We start from the raw sequence: 11,587 nt of genomic DNA on the forward strand, positions 1-11,587 counted from the left end.
GTGCTTAAATTTATTGATCATTTCCCAAATGCAGAACTTGGCTCAAGAAGTAGATTAGTAACTTTGGAATCGATGTGCATATAAAGCCGCACCAGTTTTCGGTTCATAAGATTTGTTGCACTAATTTTTGGATCAAACAAAGTGTTGATAAAGAAATGTTACCACCAATCTAATCCCAAACGATTTCTCGACGCTCTTGTTCACGCGACATACCAGAAAACGGTAGCTATGAGAGCTCGGGGTTTTAACAAGATTGTGTTTCCCGTATGTAAAAGTTTCACTTAATCTTTATCTAAACGCACAGCACGGCTTATTTCTAATAATATTGGGAATAGGAATCGGAAATATGTCAAAGAGACAACCACCCGACCAAAGAGTGACAATTAACAGCCGAAGGCCACCAATGGGTCTCCAACACAAACTTTAAGAGAAAATCCCGCACCCAGATGTGGTCCTCACCTCAGCTGGCACCTTTATAAAATTGTGTACTATTTCATTGAAAATGGACGTCACACTAAACTCCAAAACATATAAATGAACTGAGATTCTGAAAAAGGAAATCACCAATTCACCAACATTCCAACTGACTCCATTTTCAGAAAACGAAATCTGTAACTTTTAGCCACCGCTTTACAAGCAGAGCCAAATACAATGAAAGTCCCAACTATGTATTGGCTTCCGAAGCTACACAAAACCCCTTACAAATATAGATTTATTTCGTCTTCAAGCCATTGTTCAACTACTAAATTGTCTATTCTTCTTACCAGCACACTTGGTACAATTAAAAACCTTATAATAAATTGTTCAAATAAGGCCTTCGAAAATAGTGGAATAAATTACTTTTGGAGTGTCAAGAACTCGTTGGAAGTACTTGATAAATTGCATGCTTATATTGGTGATTTTGAATCTGTTCAAAGTTTTGATTTTTCTACCCTGTATACCACATTGCCTCACATTCTCATTAAGAAAAAATTCACACACCTAATTAAGTGGGCATTCAAAAAATCAGAATGTGAATATATATGTTCAAACTCTTTTAGGTAATTTTTTAGTAGCAATAAACAAAAAAACTATGTTAATTGGACATGCTTTGATAATATATATGCCCTTGAATTTTTACTAGATAACATTTTTGTTCGCTTTGGGGATTCCGTATATCGTCAGATTATCGGAATTCCAATGGGGACTAACTGTGCACCACTTATCGCGGACCTCTTTTTGTATTGTTATGAGTTACAATTTATGACAAAAATAAGCAAAGACCCATCAAAACAACATCTAATAAACAAATTTAATAATACTTTTAGATATTTGGATGACATTTTGGCTTTCAATAATGACGACTTCAGTATGTATATTAATGAAATTTATCCTGGTGAACTTACTTTAAATAAAGCTAATGCTAACAATGACCACTGCCCTCTCCTCGATCTTGACATCTATATCACTAACGGAAAGCTGAATACTAAAATTTATGATAAAAAGGAAGATTTTTCATTTCCTATCGTTAATTATCCGTTTTTAGATGGTGACGTTCCCTTGTCACCATCTTACGGTGTTTATATATATCAACTTGTACGATTCGTTCGTGTATGTAACAATGTTTTAGATTTTAACGAGAGAAATTTATGTATTACTGAAAAATTATTACACCAGGGTTTTCGATATCACAAACTAGTCAAAACATTTACTAAATTTTATCATCGGTATAAAGACATCATTCGTAAATATAGCTCAACATGCAGACTTCTTATACGTTCAGGTATTTAACATCCCATTTTTTATGGAAATATTCTTTATAAAGCACAACGGTGTCAGTATTCACCTCATAAACTTACAAAACCTTTGAATAGACTTTGAAGGGATATAATTACGATACTGTTGTCAAGTCATTAAAGATTGCATATTTTGGCGTTAATATTGAGTCACTGATAAGGTCTTTGCGTCGGAACTAAACACATTTGTTCTAAAAACAGTTGTTGGCATGGCACGGGTTATGTTCTTCTCGTATATGTTATGATGGTATGATACTAAACCCCTAACGGGAAGGATTGTGCCTGATGTTCATATGATGTAATCATAATCTTTCAGTCAGTTAAATTGAAGTCTGGAGCTGGCATGTCAGTTAACTGCTAGTAGTCTATTGTTATTTATGTATTATTGTCATTTTGTTTATTTTCTTTGGTTACATCTTCTGACATCAGTCTCGGACTTCTCTTGAACTGAATTTTAATGTGCGTATTGTTATGCGTTTACTCACAAACATGTTTAACCCCGCCGCATTTTTGCGCCTGTCCCAAGTCAGGAGCCTCTGGCCTTTGTTAGTCTTGTATTATTTTAATTCTAGTTTTTGTGTACAATTTGGAAATTAGTATGGCGTTCATTATCACTGAACTAGTATATATTTGTTTAGGGGCCAGCTGAAGGACGCCTCCGGGTGCGGGAATTTCTCGCTACATTGAAGACCTGTTGGTGACCTTCTGCTGTTGTTTTTTTATTTGGTCGGGTTGTTGTCTCTTTGACACATTCCCCATTTCCATTCTCAATTTTAAATCAAAAACCATACAAGACTAACATGAATTTCAAAATCAGAGGCTTCTGACTTGGGACAAGCGCAAAAATAAGACGGGTTAAACATGTTTTGTGAGATCTTGTTCAACCCTACCCTATAGCTATACTAGCCAATGTAGAATAAAGAAACACATATAGCAATAAACAGATAACAAAATTATGAAGTTAATATGATCTAATATGAAGATAGCGAATTTGATAGATGGTGACATATTTGAGGACAGTATCGTTAACAAATTCTGTACATAAAAAAAACCTGCAGATGCAATTTTTTTCCATAACTTGTGACATTTGACAATTTTTGATATGTATTAGAATAAATCCAATTTCAAGAAATGTTTCAGAACATTTGAATATTATGACAATATGTCTGTTCAATTGTTGAACTTGATATGACGAACTATGTACTGAATCTGTATGATACAAAATTCCAATAACTTTAACTTCTCCTATTTTCTATTTTGATATGTCCAGCTTATAATGATCATGTTCCGCACAGCGAAACGCATACAAGAGAAATTGACCGTAACTCTTTGATAATCAATGATCTTTTCTTCGTCTTTAATTGTGATTCACTAGAAATGACAAATATTTGTGGTTCAGTGTTTGTATCATTTTTTAACCATAAGTCATTTACTATCAATCTAATTTAAAAAAAAATATTGATCTCTGATTACGTTATACTACATATGAGCTCACATGTAGTATAACGTAATCAGAGATCAATATTTTAATTAGATTGATTTACTATTAAAGTGAATATTTTATAAAGGTTTCTTTTACAAGGAATTGTATATACTATACAAATCATTGGTTTAAAAAAAAAATCTTATCAAGTTTTTTTCTCAGTGACTTGTAGCAAGAGAACATCTGAAGTCAGCGACGAAACATTTTCAGTTTTTTTCTTATTTTCCAAAAAATATATATAAAAATCTATCATCTCATATTTTATTACAAAATCATTGGGTAATTTTGAACATTTTTTTTTAAGAAGAAAAAACATAGTGAAAAATCTACATGTTGACTAAGTTATAGACGTGTAATACCCATAGACTGATTTGGGTTTGACATCTATGACTAAGTATATTATAAGAACATTTTATCTGATGAAACTGAACTTTATTAAAAGCAGGGAAATTTTCAAATTTGACAAAATATTTATAGCATAGTATAAGCGCGAAACTATGATGCCTTGGCCGTTCAAGACTTAATAAAATCTGTAAAAAAAAATGATAAAAACCTCCTCGAATTCCGTGGAAAAAAACCTTGCTTATTTCCAGTTTTGTTCCGGATACTAGAAAAGGGAATATTATCTCCCCTTGTACAACAAAATTTGCGGGAAATCACAGTGCCAGTTTACAAACTTTGTAACACGCTAAAAAATGGGTGTAAGTTTAGTAATTATTTTTGTTTCACACTTTTTTGATATGCAATAATGTTGGCTTCTTTGAAAACAGTTCATTCTTCTTCCTTGTAGCACTAGAAGTAGAAAGTGTGGACACCCAAAGTGAAACAAAAAAATAGGTTTTCTTCTATTCAGCCATCGCATGTTTAGGCTTGGACTAGTACTATTATGCGGGGGGATAGGAGGGGTCCTGATCCCGAAATCCCGGGCTTTAAAACACGAAATCCCGAGGTCCCGAATTTAAATAAAGTAAATCCCGACGTCCCGAAATTCGAAAACAACAATTCCCGGATCCTGAAAGGATCAATCCCGAAATCCCGAGCTTAAAAACACCCGATCCCGTAGTCTCGATAAAGGTCCTATCCCCCTCTATTATACTTGACCCAGGTGTAAGGTTCCCTTCTTAAAAATATTAGGTAGACCCTCTTACAGGTAACACTGGTAGACCTATTTGGCAAATGACCGCGATTTTTGGCAAATCTCCGCGGAACGGATAAAAAATAGGGGTTTATCGTAAATTTTCCGTTTTACAAAATAGTTTGCGGTTCTCCGGAGATTTTCCGTGTCTCAGGGAATTATCCGTTTGTCCGATTAAACTGGTGTGTATTGAGTCAGTGATAGAACCAGTGATGCGTGAGCGACGGTTATTAATAGATCGTTGTATAATCCGTTATCTGTGAGCAGCGGTTATTAATAGATCGTTGTGATTATATACACTGTTTACAGTCAGATAAAAATAACCGTCTTATTACCCTTTTCAGTCGAGAAATAAAAATCGGTGGTTTTGATATTAAAGTTACTTGCAATTTAAATATCGAATTTAGTTCAATAAAGAATAATCTATTTAAATGTGACCAATGAACAGGAAAATGCACGTGGTAACTTTGCAATACTACAAATATGTTCACCTTACAAAATTCTTCTTTATTGTCATGTTAAGATAAATCAGTTCCTGTAAAAACAGTAAAAACAGGGTCTTAATTACTGCAGATGCCGTAATCCGACATAATGTCATACTGATTTGACACTTGTCTAGTGTGAGTAACACCTGCTGTGATATTTTTGCAATACAACATGGACAAGCGGAAGGTCATAACTCAATCTGTTGATCCGAATTTAACTTTACCTGTATAGATATTTATTTATGGAGGATATCATAGATACATTTAATAAATTATATTGTATTCAATGGAGATAATTTAAATACACAATATAATTTATTCAGACATATTTGCAGGTATACATTGAACATGTTTATTCCAAGGTTTGATATTGAATGCTTTTTTTTTTTTTTTTTTTTTTTATCAAACTTCGATCTGATCAGTCTCATAGATTATAAACGAGTAATTCGTTTATAGTTACACATTGTTACTCTTCTAACGTCTTTTTCTTTGTGCTATTAAAAAAAACCTCCCAATTTTCCACATCAGATCGACATTTATATATATATGAATACTGGAAATCTTTTTTCCGTCCAACACCACGCTCCCCACAAGAGCCCCAAGATATAATCATACCTGTCAATCACTAGCCGCAAGTTGAACATTTTGGTCAGCCTTCCTCGTGCTTTCAATTATGACATCGTTGCGAATTTATTTTTTTTAAAATTGACATGTGAAAAGAATAAAGTGATGGGAAGTTTATTTTACGACCTGTCAGAAATTCTTGTGATTCTAATAAGATTTTTCTCAGGCCGCATTTCTTTCTAACAAGAATTTTGTAAACGTTGTGTCGCGTGTGTTACTGTTTTCTAAACGATACACGAGTAGAAACAAATACATCGTTTGATAAATCTTTAATGACCCTGTTTGAATTTTCAATAATGCATGCACATGTTGTTGGTAATCAGACTTTTTTACAAACGTAGAAACAACTTGAATACTTCGTTTAATCAGGTTGAAGTTAGAGACAAATGGAGCGTTTGTACTAACAAACGACAAACTGCAGAAGCATTTTTAGCGTTTGCATAGTTTGTCAAAGTTTATGTAAACTTTGCAAACGTATGTTTGAAAGAAATGATCAAAACATGTGCGAGCTTAGCCGTTTGCATATTTTGTGTTAGAAAGAAATGCATCTTTACACTGGTAGACCTATTTGGCAAATGACCGCGATTTTTGGCAAATCTCCGCGGAACGGATAAAAAATAGGGGTTTATCGTAAATTTTCCGTTTTACAGAATAGTTTGCGGTTCTCCGGAGATTTTCCGTGTCTCAGGGAATTATCCGTTTGTCCGATTAAACTGGTGTGTATTGAGTCAGTGATAGAACCAGTGATGCGTGAGCGACGGTTATTAATAGATCGTTGTATAATCCGTTATCTGTGAGCAGCGGTTATTAATAGATCGTTGTGATTATATACACTGTTTACAGTCAGATAAAAATAACCGTCTTATTACCCTTTTCAGTCGAGAAATAAAAATCGGTGGTTTTGATATTAAAGTTACTTGCAATTTAAATATCGAATTTAGTTCAATAAAGAATAATCTATTTAAATGTGACCAATGAACAGGAAAATGCACGTGGTAACTTTGCAATACTACAAATATGTTCACCTTACAAAATTCTTCTTTATTGTCATGTTAAGATAAATCAGTTCCTGTAAAAACAGTAAAAACAGGGTCTTAATTACTGCAGATGCCGTAATCCGACATAATGTCATACTGATTTGACACTTGTCTAGTGTGAGTAACACCTGCTGTGATATTTTTGCAATACAACATGGACAAGCGGAAGGTCATAACTCAATCTGTTGATCCGAATTTAACTTTACCTGTATAGATATTTATTTATGGAGGATATCATAGATACATTTAATAAATTATATTGTATTCAATGGAGATAATTTAAATACACAATATAATTTATTCAGACATATTTGCAGGTATACATTGAACATGTTTATTCCAAGGTTTGATATTGAATGCTTTTTTTTTTTTTTTTTTTTTTTATCAAACTTCGATCTGATCAGTCTCATAGATTATAAACGAGTAATTCGTTTATAGTTACACATTGTTACTCTTCTAACGTCTTTTTCTTTGTGCTATTAAAAAAAACCTCCCAATTTTCCACATCAGATCGACATTTATATATATATGAATACTGGAAATCTTTTTTCCGTCCAACACCACGCTCCCCACAAGAGCCCCAAGATATAATCATACCTGTCAATCACTAGCCGCAAGTTGAACATTTTGGTCAGCCTTCCTCGTGCTTTCAATTATGACATCGTTGCGAATTTATTTTTTTTAAAATTGACATGTGAAAAGAATAAAGTGATGGGAAGTTTATTTTACGACCTGTCAGAAATTCTTGTGATTCTAATAAGATTTTTCTCAGGCCGCATTTCTTTCTAACAAGAATTTTGTAAACGTTGTGTCGCGTGTGTTACTGTTTTCTAAACGATACACGAGTAGAAACAAATACATCGTTTGATAAATCTTTAATGACCCTGTTTGAATTTTCAATAATGCATGCACATGTTGTTGGTAATCAGACTTTTTTACAAACGTAGAAACAACTTGAATACTTCGTTTAATCAGGTTGAAGTTAGAGACAAATGGAGCGTTTGTACTAACAAACGACAAACTGCAGAAGCATTTTTAGCGTTTGCATAGTTTGTCAAAGTTTATGTAAACTTTGCAAACGTATGTTTGAAAGAAATGATCAAAACATGTGCGAGCTTAGCCGTTTGCATATTTTGTGTTAGAAAGAAATGCATCTTTAATGAGTCTGAATCCGTAACCGTCAAAATAGCATGCTTTACAAAAAGATCAGCCAATTCAAACGTTTCTTTACACAAAGATGATTTTAAGTACGTCATACATTACATGTAAATTAAACATTTATTTAAGTAAATTTGTTTGTGTATCTATCTTTTTTTGTATCTATCAATTTGGTTACAGGGTTGTACCGTGTGGTGCGTTTTCAGATTCATTTCTCAACAACTTCCTGTGAACCGAAATATTTCGGCAGGGGTATCAACGGCGGCAAGCTTACAGTTTAACTTGCTTAAATTTTATTTAAGTCAGTTTATTGAAATAAAATTGAAAATGGAAATGGGGAATGTGTCAAAGAGATAGCAACCCGACCATAGAAAAACAGCAGCAGAAGGTCACCAACGGGTCTTCAATGTAGCGAGAAACTCCCGCGCCCGAAGGCGTCCTTCAGCTGGCCCCTAAACAAATATGAACGCCATACTAATTTCCAAATTGTACACAAGAAACTAAAATTAGAATAATACAAGACTAACAAAGGCCAGAGGCTCCTGACTTGGGACAGGCGGGAAAATGCGGCGGGGTTAAACATGTTTATGAGATCTCAACCCCCCCTTTTACCTCTAGCCAATGTAGAAAAGTAAACGCATAACAATACGCACATTTAAAATTCAGTTCTAAAGAAGTCCGAGTCTGATGTCAGAAGATTTAACCAGATAAAATAAACAAAATGACATTGTTTTTGCAGAAGATTAATCCAGACATTAACGTACTTTGGCTTCCTATTTGTTCCACTGTGTAGGATAACTTATTTACGCATTACATCATTAATAATTACCAATATTAAAATGCTGAAATGCAAGTTGTATACTTATTATTTTACTAATTTGCGTTTTGGTTCCGTTCAAATTTGCTGTTATATCATGTATAGATTCCTTGATTTTCATAACTTATCTAGTTTCAGTTGTTAAATACTAGTCAGTAAAGAGCTAAATATTTTGCCTTCCAGCAGAGCCAACAATTAAGCATCAGACGTATACGTGATACATTAATCATATATATATGTAATATCATTATATATGATATCAGTAATGGACTCCTAGACTTTTTCTCCTTTTATAGACGACTATGCAGTATGGGCTGTGCTCATTGTTGAAGGCCGTACGGTGACCTACATGTATAGTTGTTAATTTCTGTGGCATATGGTCTCTTATCCAGAGTTTTTCTCATTGGCAATCACACCACACCTTTTTTTTAAACGGACTCTTTTAGATTTTGTTATATTCTCAACGGTTGAGAAAAACTCCATGGATGACAAGTCAACTGGGGTTTTGAGTTGAACATTTTGATGGTGTATGTTTATAAGGGTTTGAATAGGATTTATATAGAAGAAGAGAGAATATATATGGACAAAAAGTGCACAACAAAGGGCCAAAAAAGTAAATAAAATAGACACCAAGAAAACAAAGAATATAGAATAGTGGGGAAAAATATGAAGACTACAGAAAAATTACTTACAACTATAAGACAATATTCAAGACCCTCGTGTGTGTTCAAATACAATCTGTATACACTATAGTATATATCTTGCTATAAAGTTCCGTTCTCAATGTTATTTGCTCGAGCATGACTGTCTGATTCTATTTAATTTTTAAATTGATGTCCAGGGGCAAACATTTCTAGAGTCGTGTCATTCAGGAAGTAAATACAAGAATAAATGAATCTGTTCATGCGCGGGTTGGTTAAAATAGAGCTCCCTACATACATCTTGTTTAAAAAATATTTATTTTACTCAGCTATCTTCAAGGCACTGTCTTCTGCTCTTACATGAAATAGTGATACTATGAAATTGACTGATAAGATTTTATTTTAGATTGCCAAAGTTTGAAGTAGTAGAGACCATTTCCGTGACCTGTGTTTGTTGCACTCTGTGGGTAAAATCCAGTAGTTTTTTTTTAGCCTACTGAGATTTTAATAACTTATTTTCGAATGATGGAACCATATCAAAATAATAAATTGAACACGGGTTTGACAGTCAGTAAACTGTCACACAAGAAATAGATTGAATGTTGCATGTACACAAGTCCAATTTGTAATGTTGTCTTTACGTCCTTCCACATTCTTTTTTTTTTCAAAATTCGGGATCCGCTTTCGAATATATTATGGGAGTCTGTCAATGGAGCTAGAGATACATTTAACTACCTTGACTGGTTACACAACCCTTGCACAGTAGATAAATACATCATACACAGATACACTGGCTGGTTAAAGGGACAATAAACCAGAAGTGTAAATTGCCCCAGGTATTTTAAGTATATTGTGTGTAATGTGTCAACAGCCACGTGTTAGTGAATTCAAAGATAATCAAAATGATCTAATACACCTGAGACAACTATAACACATATAGTATGTGTTATAGTAGTCTCAGAATACACGTAGTAATCTACCATGCAGCTACGCATCATCGAACATCGCAAATAACTAGCTTTGCATTGTAAGATATTTAATTATACCCCCGCTTTGAAAAAAAGGGGGTATACTGTTTTACCTCTGTCTGTCCTTCCTTCCGTCAGTCCGTCAGTCCATCCGTCCGTCAGTCTGTCAGTCAGTCCGTCCGTCCCATGAATATTTTTTGTCAGGAACTACACTACCAGGATTTCTGAAATTTGGTTTCAGGCTTGATATAAGTCAGTTATACTTTGTACTTGATGCGTTTTCAGATAAATCACTCAACAACTTCCTGTTTACCGAACACTTGATTGATTTTACACATGATAGCCAAGTTGAAAATTTTTCTCAGGAACTACAATACAAGGATTTCTGAAATTTGGTTTAATATAAGTCAGCTATACCGTGGTATTACCAAGGTCTGTCGTTTTTAACTGTTTATATGGGAATTGGTGAAAAAGTCATAGTTCAAAGTCATAAATGAGCGTAAATAAGTGTTCCGTGAAAATTGTTTTCGAAAATCTAATTTGTTCATAATTCTTTTATGTAATAATATTCGTAACTTCCCTGGTCTGATCACCAGCATGGCTAAAGGTATTACTCCCAAATGTATTGTGAGGTGACACGTTCAGGTATTCAAGCGATTTCCTGTCGGACTTGCAAGTTCATGCATCGCTTCACTTCTAAGGGTATTGATCAGTGTATACGACCGATAACTTGAAACTTTCCATTTTGAACTATCAGGTGTATAGTATAAATCTCTGTCTTGCGTGTCCGATATACTAGTCATTACTAAACGCATAAGCTTGTTTATAAATTACATTTCTGGTGTAAAGGATATTATTTATAAAAATCTAAATAATTCCAAAAAAAAAAAGATTTGATAAAATAAAAATCTGTTTTCACATTTTTTCCAAGGGTAAATTTGGGGAAATGTAAGTACTCGTTCTCAAAAGTGAAGGACAGTTTGAAACATACAAGAAATATTGATTTAACAAAAATATACGCACTTATAGACCATTCTTTTATACGCCTTGATAGAAAGTTACGGAACTATAGATAGTTGCAATTCAAAATTATATAAATTGCTTGTTACACCCTCAGCTGCCACTATATGTAATGCTAAAATTGAAAGAAAAAATTGTTTTCGACTTGTCGCGAAAAAAATAGTTTGTTTTTCGCCACAGGCGAAAAAAAAAGTTTGTACAGAAAAAAAAACATAGCCCCCCCCCCCGAAAATCAAATGGTTGCTGCCTAATGTGCAATGATGTGAACATGGTTCTGAAAGTACATTATGCCAAATTTCCTGTTCCGACATGCATGTTATTTATGCCACTGGACAAACACTAATTATCCCCAAGGGATGTGAATATTTTGCTGGAAAACTATTGAGTATCAAAGTTTCAAATTAATTTCGGGATTTATTTTCCTTCTTGGTATTCAATATTCAA

This window comes from Mytilus trossulus, unplaced genomic scaffold (genome assembly GCF_036588685.1).
Source record: "Mytilus trossulus isolate FHL-02 unplaced genomic scaffold, PNRI_Mtr1.1.1.hap1 h1tg000244l__unscaffolded, whole genome shotgun sequence".
Lineage (NCBI taxonomy): Eukaryota > Metazoa > Mollusca > Bivalvia > Mytilida > Mytilidae > Mytilus > Mytilus trossulus.